The sequence below is a fragment of the Haliaeetus leucocephalus genome, unplaced genomic scaffold (assembly GCF_000737465.1).
Source record: "Haliaeetus leucocephalus isolate CR32 unplaced genomic scaffold, Haliaeetus_leucocephalus-4.0 Scaffold284, whole genome shotgun sequence".
Lineage (NCBI taxonomy): Eukaryota > Metazoa > Chordata > Aves > Accipitriformes > Accipitridae > Haliaeetus > Haliaeetus leucocephalus.
The window spans coordinates 5302673-5312738 of NW_010972720.1; positions in this window are offsets into that span (position 1 = coordinate 5302673).

Sequence of the window (10066 nt, forward strand, 5' to 3'; positions counted from 1 at the left end):
GTGAGCCATAAATTTTATATCCCTAGAGGATCAGCTAGAAGGTCATCATGGATTTCAGTAATTATGATTATATTTTATATTTGCCTAATCAACCTGAATTCATCAACTGTTTGCACCCTACACTTGATTTTGTGGGGGAAGCAGAAGACATCGTTCAGCCAAGAACTACTATACTGTATTGCATATACGTAGAGACCAAACTAAGGTTAAACAAGGGCCCATTAATTTGGCACTCAGCTTTTTTTAAGGAGGTCCTTAAAGGCCTTTTCTTAGGGGACTGGAGAATTTCCGCATCTGAGAAACTGATCCAGTAATCCTGCTTGTTCATTCACTTCCCTTCTTCTCATTTCCTATAACAAGAGGACAGGTACGTCCACTGGTACTGCATGCTCTGTCCAAGAACTGTGCATTCAGGTGACAGGGGAGGTGTAGGTAAAAAGAGATAACGTAAGGTGAAGATAACTGAAGATCAGGAGGTAGCACTAAACCTCCTCTATTCCCTTCCTGTTTTCTGTGCATGCAGCGAAATACCATTAGGACCTAGCTCAGTCAGTGGCAATGCTATGGGAGCTATTGCAGCAGGTATGAAAAAAGAACTGTGATAGTTTGCAAAATTGTATGTTTTCTGGGACAAAAAAAGAAGAGAGAGTAGGAAGGTAATCTGAGACACATATGTCTACAGAAAATTACACTTTTTTCTAATACTTGGTAACAAGACAATGACAAAATGAAACAATAATTCTTTCCAAAGTAATGATCTGAAATATGCCTTATAATAATAAAGTGAAGGAAGATAAATATAGCAATAACTTAATACTCACAGCACAGCCATGAAGTAGTCTACAGGTACGATTCTGAGGCACAGAGAGACAATATTTTTTTTTTTCAGCTTCATAGGCAGTCTGTAGCAATCTGAAACATGTAACTTCACTAACTGATTTCATAGAATGTAACACAATAGTAGGAGTGAGGCTGGCAATCAGAGATGTAAAATCCCTATTTTTGTTCTTTCTAGGAACTACACTTCTTGATAAGACCTTTAAACAGTTCTCTTTGGACAATATCTCTGCTGAGCTGGCATTGTGCTGAGCAAGGCCTGGTATGAAATTCAATTTCAATATATTTCTGAAAAACGTACTTCTTAGAGAATTCAACTAAACTCCATGTGTTTTATTAAAACTTTTAATTATTTTACTTCATTTCAAAGATACTAGGTTGGTTGGGGTTTTTTTTTTTTCAAAAGTAACAGAATTTTCTTTTTGGTGTCAACCTGAGGTTTTTCTAACCTGTCTGTTATACTGGCCATGGCTTTTCAGGTAATTCTATGTTATTAAGTCTGGACATAGTAATATTCCCATGTGAGATTTTTACACAAAAGCCATGGAGCTGAGGAATCTGCCGATACGCTGTTGGGGTATTTTGTCTGTTCTAGTAAGGAGAGGAAAAAAAGTTTATTTTATCATTATCGTCTTTGCCTGCTGGTGAAGAAAGGCATAAGTAAAACACAGGTACAAAAGAACAGGTATTGACCTACCTCAATATTTATTGTAATGATAAATAATACCTAATCTTACTTTAATCTTTTAATGAGCAAGTAGCTGTCAAAATACATGAAAACAATTTACTTTCCTGTAGTCATTGAGTAAAGAATAGAAAGTAGATGTTTTGGTCCTGGTCTTGGTCCTAAGCTACACTGCTTCTCTTGATCTTTATCATTTTATTAATAAGTCTGCACTGTGACAAACCAAACACTTTCTATATTCAGAAATGATAAATGGCTTGTGCCTGAATTAGCATTACAACAGTGACACACATCACCATCAAAAACAGTTCTCAAAGCTAGAAGTTAATGTGCAGTTTATTTGGCAGGTCAAAATCACAAGTGTAACAAGCAGATAAGTTTCAAATTTTGCTATTTGAAGGGAAAAGTTGGTTTGGTGGGTTTTTTTCAAAGAAAGGAAAAGGAATACAGCACCTGAAGAATTGTAAGCCATCTCAAGTGCTGTGCTACATGTGGAAGAAGTAAAGGCAGGGAAGGGAAAGGAGATGCTGTGTCTGTAATCAGGTACACAAAACTGCAAAATAGAGATGAAGCAGCGCTAGAAAAGCCCAAATAATGTAGTAAAACTTAAAGAATTATCTACATGGAGACTAACATCAGAAAAGTCACCAGTTCTATCTTTAAACATACTCTATCTCAGCCATGTTTTCCCAATAGTAGTCATCTGTGATGTACGTTTTCTAGAAAAGGGAGACTTAGGCAAAAGACATTTAAAGAGCCCTAGAACCACCCTCCACCTACGCTGCTTTTGCCAATGGTTACTGGTTTTGTTGAGTCAACACAGGTTATCAGCAAAAGCAGCTTCATTAGTCAGTACGAGAAGCGTGATTTCAGTGTGGAAACTTGCCATATTTGTTACTCTATTGTTTTACCCTTTAGTAAGTTAAAACATAATGGAAGTATTGTATAATATTGTGGGTAATACCTAGCAGTTTGCAGCAGTAGACTCAGCACATTCAAACTTTTCTGGTTTTCCTGCATATAGAACTGCCCAATTAGAAGCCACATTACCAACATCTCCGTAGACTGATCTCATGAATATTCCCAAGAAAAATAAGTTAACTGGAGGATTTCTGTGTCCTAATGATCCTTAACTTCTGGAATATGCCTTTTTAGGAAACAGTGGAAGTTGAAGATAATTTCCATTAACCACAAGGTCCTCAAAATTTTGATTAGTTTTGGCAGATGGCCAAAGTGATAGTCTGGCTTTCAGAACAAGAGAGTTCAGAGGTTGTTTAAAAGCATTTTTTGTTTCTTCAGTCTCCAGGTTTACTGGAATGGAGAATACAGCAACCTTTGTCAGGGTACACAGTAAATTATTTTGGAAACAACAGATCGTTCTGTCATTATGAAGTGCATAAATGCAGTCAAAAAGTAAAAATTAAATATATGCTTCTCAAGTTGTCAATATATTTCAAGTTAAATGCTCAATCTGTGATGAAATTTTTGGCTATATATAGCAGACAAAAAAAAGATTATTTGAACCAGCATAAGAAATGTTTGTGATTTCCTGCCTCAGAAAAAGCCAGGTTCATGCTATGACTCTCCATGACTTTCCACAATTCATGCCATGACAACATGCTCTGTGGTTTTGAAAGGTTAATCGCAGCACAATACAGGTTGAAAGGAAGGAAAAAGTGATATTATGTGACATTTAAGGGTTGTATTATCCTGCTTTCTCTCAGACTTCAGGGCTTAGGACTGCCCATTTTTTTTTCATATAAAACCAATCTGTACTGAAACAGAAGTACTTTTTAATAGAAATTAAAAATTGCTTGGAAACTAGCAAACCAACTTATTCTTCCTAAAACAAAATAGCCCTGTTTGTTTTGGGTTACTTTCAAACATGTAATGCACAATTCAAAAAAAAAACCAGCAAGGAAAAGGAAGGCACTCCAGTTTACTGCATTTTTTCCTCTGTGGTCTGATCATCAGGTTGCTCACTCACATTTTGGAAAACCGATTCAATTTCCTTTTCTTCCAGCTCAGAAGAGACCAGAATAGATATCTACTTATTCCACATGAATACTCTGGCTCCAGAGTTTGCTGGTGTCAGTTGGTCTTGATCTTCACCTGTTGCTTTTGTTCCTGCTGCAGAGTGAATGTAGACTGACTGCAGATGAGTGCCCTAGCTACTGGCTTGACTTTGTGTCACTGAATGTATGCAGCTGTTCTATATAAAATTAAAATTAATTAAATAATGTAATTAAATAAGCAAAACCAAAGAACCTCATTCCAAACCTATTGTAAAGTTTCAAGCTAGGTATGGGCAGCCACCAAAGCTGTACTGAAGTCTGACAAGTGAGACAGTGTGATTTATGCCATTCCTATATTACTGGTGTACCAGGGGAATTTCCTTGGTATTATCCAGCTTATTTACAAACACTGTGGAAAGAATAAGGAAAAAAATGGCCCTTTTAGGCACTGCTGTGTTACAATTTTCAAAGCTTTTAGATCATTGGGAACCTGAGATGCCAGTGCTGTTCACTTCAGCTTGGATTTGAGCTAAATTTTAATAAATTTCAATTCAATTTTATTTGAAACTCCTCATGGAATGGAAGTATGCAAATTTAAAATTGGGGTTTTCTTTTTTTTTTTCCCAAAAAAATTTTTTTTGTGTTCTGCCATTTTGCAGTTTTCTAGTGGGGTATCCTGCAGTAACCTTCATATTCCAGCCTTAAAAAATACACAAGCTTAGTACAAAAGGTTTGGGGAATTTTATTTGTAGTGACTTAGAATCTTACTACTGACTGTAAAGCAAAGTGCCCCTCGTGTCATAATATTGTTGGCGTTCTCAAGAATGATGCTCTGTGACTGGAGAAAGGATTTTTTCCTTTATAAATGGATCATTTTGTTGTCATGAAATATCATTACAGTAACAAACATTATAATAAAACTAACATGCCCTTCTGCTACTGCCAGTCTTTCCCACAAAAGTACACATCAGTGTGATAGAAGAATGAAGGCAAATGTGATATGATAGGTTAAGAGAACACAAATATATAATTCCTAGCTTGTGATAGTTTTCATCTATAATTAGGCAATTGTCTTTCTTTTCTAATATAAGAACTTTCCACTTGTATTTGCATGCAGCAAGTCAAAGACAAGGAGAGTGTAACAGTTTCTCTGTCTTTAAACATAATAGATGCTTTCCCAACCTTACATTAAGTTAAATAGTGTAAAGCTTTCCACAAGATCATGGGATTTCTACTTCAGTGGCACCAGAAATAAATGTGATCAAATGATAAGAGTGCTTTACCCTCCGTTTTTAAATTTGTGCCACTTCTGCCCAAGTCAGAATCAGCACGCTTGAAAGTTCAATTCACATAGTAGCAAAAAAGGTAGAAATATTGCAGAGCAGCTCACTGTATAGTTTATGCTAACAGTTAGCTGCTTTTAAACATCTTTTGCATTTTCCATAAAATCCCACCATATATATATACATATATATGTATGTATATTTATATTCTCCCATACATTTCTCATACCTTTGGTCTTATAGCGGTATGATGGCTAAAAAGGCATTGCAGTATTTAAAATTTAATGAAGAATTTTGGTTCACATAGTGAAATCCTAAGAACTTACTTTTACATTAAAACGTTGCTGAAATCATTCCTCCCAAGACAGTACTAAAATACATTCTAGATATGCTTTTAATAAACATGGTGTAAAAACAATTTGTAATTTATTATTATCAATTGTCTTTATGTCAAATATCCAAGTTCTGTGCAAAAGTTCTTTCCTCAACTTTTCTTCAGTTGTATAATACATTCTTATTAACAAAATACAGGGCAGTGGGGGTGAAAATACTATGTAATAATTTTTACAAACTCTACAGAGAGTTTACCTGCTTCTCAGCTTTATCTCACTTGTTTTGCCTAAGGTGAAGCTGGTTAAGTTTTTGAAAACAACAACAGGCTCTCTTCAGTAATCATGGAAGATATTTGTCTCACTTGGATTTCTAAAGTCTGCTTTAAGCTAAAAGTCAGAATAGTCACTAGTTCCCTGTTCCAGATTGTAATCCTCCTATTTGCAAATTATTTAAACCAGCATGGGGTAATATTAAAACATGGAAATATTCCTCCTGCCACAGTTATTAAGAGAAAAAAAATAGTATCCAACTAAAATAATCTCAAGGAGTTAATAACAGGCCTAACGTCTTAACGTGATCTTTTCTGAAATGAATACTTTATTAAAGGGCCAGCTATAACCACTTCACCTGTTGAAAGGGAACTGTATTTTGTAGAGCTGAACAAGTAGGTCACTAAATGACAAAACATTTGCAAAGCCTAAATTTGTTATTTGTTTCCATAAGACTTGAGGTCAGCCCCAGCCTGAAAAACGTTTTTTCTACTAGCAGCTGAGGAGATACACACATGCTCTGGTTCTCTGAAGGTCAAGGAGCTGCGAAGGCCTCCTGCCTGCCTGGCTGACCATCCCCACTGTGTAGGGCTCCTGGCCCACGCTAGCAGAAAACAGTAGGTGCAGCTATAGGCATTCTGTCCACAAGTTGCATGCAACTTGCCTGGCCAGGCAGGCAGGCAGGGAAGGTTGTTCATGCACGCTAATTCAGTGTAGAAACACATTGCATTCCACACTCTGACTAACTGGCTTTCCTCTCTTTGTACCCATGATAGGATTACCTGTGCACAAGCAGAAAACTTTTACTTTACTCATATGTGTTGTTTGTGAAAGTGTGAAAACACTTTCCCGGTTTTCTGGCAATCTCTGTGCCTTTTTCTGGTATTTGGGAAGAGGGATTGCAAAGTGCACCGGGGCTTGTGGAGACGAATAGGGAGGAGGAGGAGAACAAGTTGCTTGTAAGGAGGAAGGTAAGAAGGAAGATGTAGAAATCAGTATAGTATTACAGCAAAGGAGAGAGCAAGGGTACTGCAACAGTAAGACAGGAGCTGGATGACTGAATGCCTGAATACTATAGACTAGTGTCAACTATTTTGTGAAAAGTGTCCCATTTGACAATGGAAATTCTGTCTTCATGGAAACTCATTTTTGAAGAGGGAATAGACTATTTTCATCAGCACTTTGGAAATGTTCCCTCTCCATTTGTGTTCTAATTGCATCTAGTAGTTGTTTGTACTGCCAAGATACTGCACTGTTCAAATTGACATGAATCTGTGCAGAAATCTGGAACTATTCATTTGGTCTCCAATGGGAAGAAACCTTGACAGCACTGTATGCTGTACTTAATTATATAAAATCTGTGGGTTCTTTTTACTATTTATACTAGTTTTATGCTCTGTCACTGTCTCTGAAAACTTTTAAATACTGAAGTGTTGCCACAGACATACAGCATAACTCTAAGCAAGTAATTTTTATCTCATAGGGCCTTGGCCTTTCATCTGTTAAATGGGAATATTTCTACTCGCTGCTTCTTGCCATTTGTCCTTCCCGTTTTCTGTATTCAGATTTGGATTTTTAGCTCCTTGGGATAGGAACAGCAGCTAACTATAGAAAAGTGCAATACACATAAAGTGGAGCCCTTCGTATTGTTGATATAGCTGGATGTTAACACAGTGCAAATACCTAATAATTCTTAGGCAATTTGTGATTATATAAACAGTTTTCCACAGTTCAAAATTCATGGTGTTTTATGGGTTTATTTAAGCAGAGATGAGAAGCAAACAGTGAACCTAATGTTGAAAATACTTTGGGGTTTTATGCATCTGTGGTGATTTGAATCTCTGCATGCTATGCTGTCTGGACACCTAAAATGATTATTTTATGGTTCAGGTTATGGAGCAGCAAAAATTTCATGAGCATAATCATACTTTTAAAATGTTGTCTATGCATGGCAGGATTCTCGTAACAGCTGAGCGGGGAAGATTTCTGCCATTGAGGAATGAAATTTCTTCATCCACCTTTCTCTAAAGATATCAAAGCCAATATCTTTTTCATGTAGAAGACTTTGTGCAGTCCCAGAGGTAGGCAATTCTTAAAACCTCAGAGGTTTCTGATAAACATTCAGATAACAATAAGCTTGCTAAATTCATTTTATAATCTTATTAATCTGTGACCATCTTTCCATTTCAGTTTGAAGAATGGCTGAGTGTATCACCATGCTGCATTGCTTAAATATTATTATCATGTTTGCTTGATTTCTTGATGTGAATAACTGTCAATATCTGTAAGGATTTATATTTTGTATGGATTTCATATTTTGGGAAGTTCATATTTTGATCACTCAAGATTCATAGAAGTCAGGATATGTTTTCTTGAACATTCTTTCAGTTATTAATTAAGAAAAGAATAGAAAATTTTGTAGAAATGCTTTCAGTAAACATTGTTTACCCATCTTTTCCACAAAATGAATCAAAAGTCTTATAAATCACAGCTTTATTTATTACACAGCTCTTACTCATTTTCAGAGTGCTGTAAATCCTGTGTGTTGAAGATGTGCATCTGTAGCATATATTATGCCTGGAGCATGCTTCTGCTCCATCCCAAACCCTTTTCACATCTACATTGTAGAATTATTATCCTGTCACTCAGGCAAGAACTTTAAGCAAACTCATTAGCACACCAAATTTACGCCTGCACCAACATTTATCATCTGGTTGCAATGTAGGCAAGTCCAAGCCATCTGCACACTGTAACAAGGATGCCCCATCTACACTGGCAGTGAGATTGCAAATCCAGTTCCAGACAGACAAGAAAGGACACTGCTACAAAGGAGATGTGGATTTATAGTAATGGTGAGGACACATCAAACAGGTCTACACATATCCTATATTCTGGCAATGTAGAAGCTAGTTGGAAAGCAGTCCGAAAAAACACTTGCAGGATTAGGGATTTCAGTCCTTGATCCAGCCGACTTGGCACAATGTTGTTTATGCAGAGATAATGAGTCCTTCTGATTCTTCTCTATGCCAGGCTGTTTCCTTAGCTTTTTCCTCCCTCTCCAAGAACTAATGAGACAATTTTCCTTCTTCATACCTGGTCCTAGAACAACCCTAACTAGTTAGAAAAGCAACCAACCATACAGAAGGTCCTGTCCAGCTCTTACAGTGTTGGGCTACAACATTCTTGGTCTATACCATCTTCAGGTGATTCAGCTGCTAAATTCTTAGCAAGTCTCTAGTGAGCTTATGCAAATTGAAATCCCCAGAGACTAGTAACATGTCCAAATTTGTGCAGTTTTCAAAGGGTCAATGACAAAAATTCACTGGCATGCCCCTTAAGATTTCAGTTGCCTTCTTCAGAGAATGGAAGGTGTCTGACAAACCTAATTATATGTATTGCTGCTTAATGATGATGTGAAACAAGGCTGTCTATTTTGTGGCATTTGGGGAAGGATCTTTAACAATGGGAAACTGCTAGCTTGTTAAAATGTTCTTTCCTCAAAAGTCATTTAAGAAAATGATGAGTGAAAGTTTTGAACTAAAGAGGACCAGAACTCAGTCATTGTTCAAATAAGGTAATGCCAGATAGAATAACATATAGTTAGACCTCAGGACATGTTTTTTACCTCCAGGATATTAATGACAAGTGATGAAGATTCAGCAATCATGCATTTCCATTTACAGTACGTTCATCATTCTGAATGTGTTAAAGAAAGTGAGGGAAGGCAAATACTTATTAACTTTAATCGGTACTGCATGGCCAGACACTCCTGATTTGCGGTTCTGATTGATGTGTCTAGCTCCATTCTTAAAATAGTTTTATTCATGGGGCCTTCCTTGGCAATCAAATCTCAGAAAAGTCTTGCATGTCAGCAGTGAGAGTCTAGTAGACACTATTTCTGTGAAGTAATTACAGGATTATTTCCTTTTTTTTATGATATTCTGCATCCCCTGAGTTACTCAGTACCACAAAAATGGTGTATTGTGTTGTATAAATTTAAATAATGTTCTGTAGCCTTCACCTAAAATAAAAAAGAAAAATTAGAAACTTATTATGGGAAACATTAGTTGAAAATATAAGAAGTGCACTTGAAGTATATTGCTCAGCAGATAGTGATACTGAGATAACAAATTAAATCAGTGAGACCTCTTCTCTGTTTAATTATTTTTCAACCCAAGTAGGGATGCTTGAAATGGTTTCTTATGTCACAGTTCTCAAAACTGACTAATTTGGGGTACCTTGATTTTGATTCTTGAGACACAAGAAGGTCTGTTATTGGAGAAAATATTAATCTCACATCGCTTCAAAATTAATGCAAGCACTTTGAGACAACAAAAAATTAGTGGCACCGAAACTTTGTAGGTGTTTTTCAGTAAGTACATGTCTATTCTATGTGCTTTGATTTAGTTTACCTGTACTTTAATACAAGAATAGCATTTACATATTGCTGTTGATGTTACCTTTAAAAGTAATTACATCTGGGACATTCTAAATACCCATTCTTATTGTTTTGTGTGCTGTTTTTAAAAATGGCTACCGAATTTCCCGTAAGTGTGATGCCAGACACCATAGTCCTATATTCGTCTAATTAAAAGACATGGCTAGAAAGAGCCCTGGATATACCATGCACAGGCCATAAGAAGT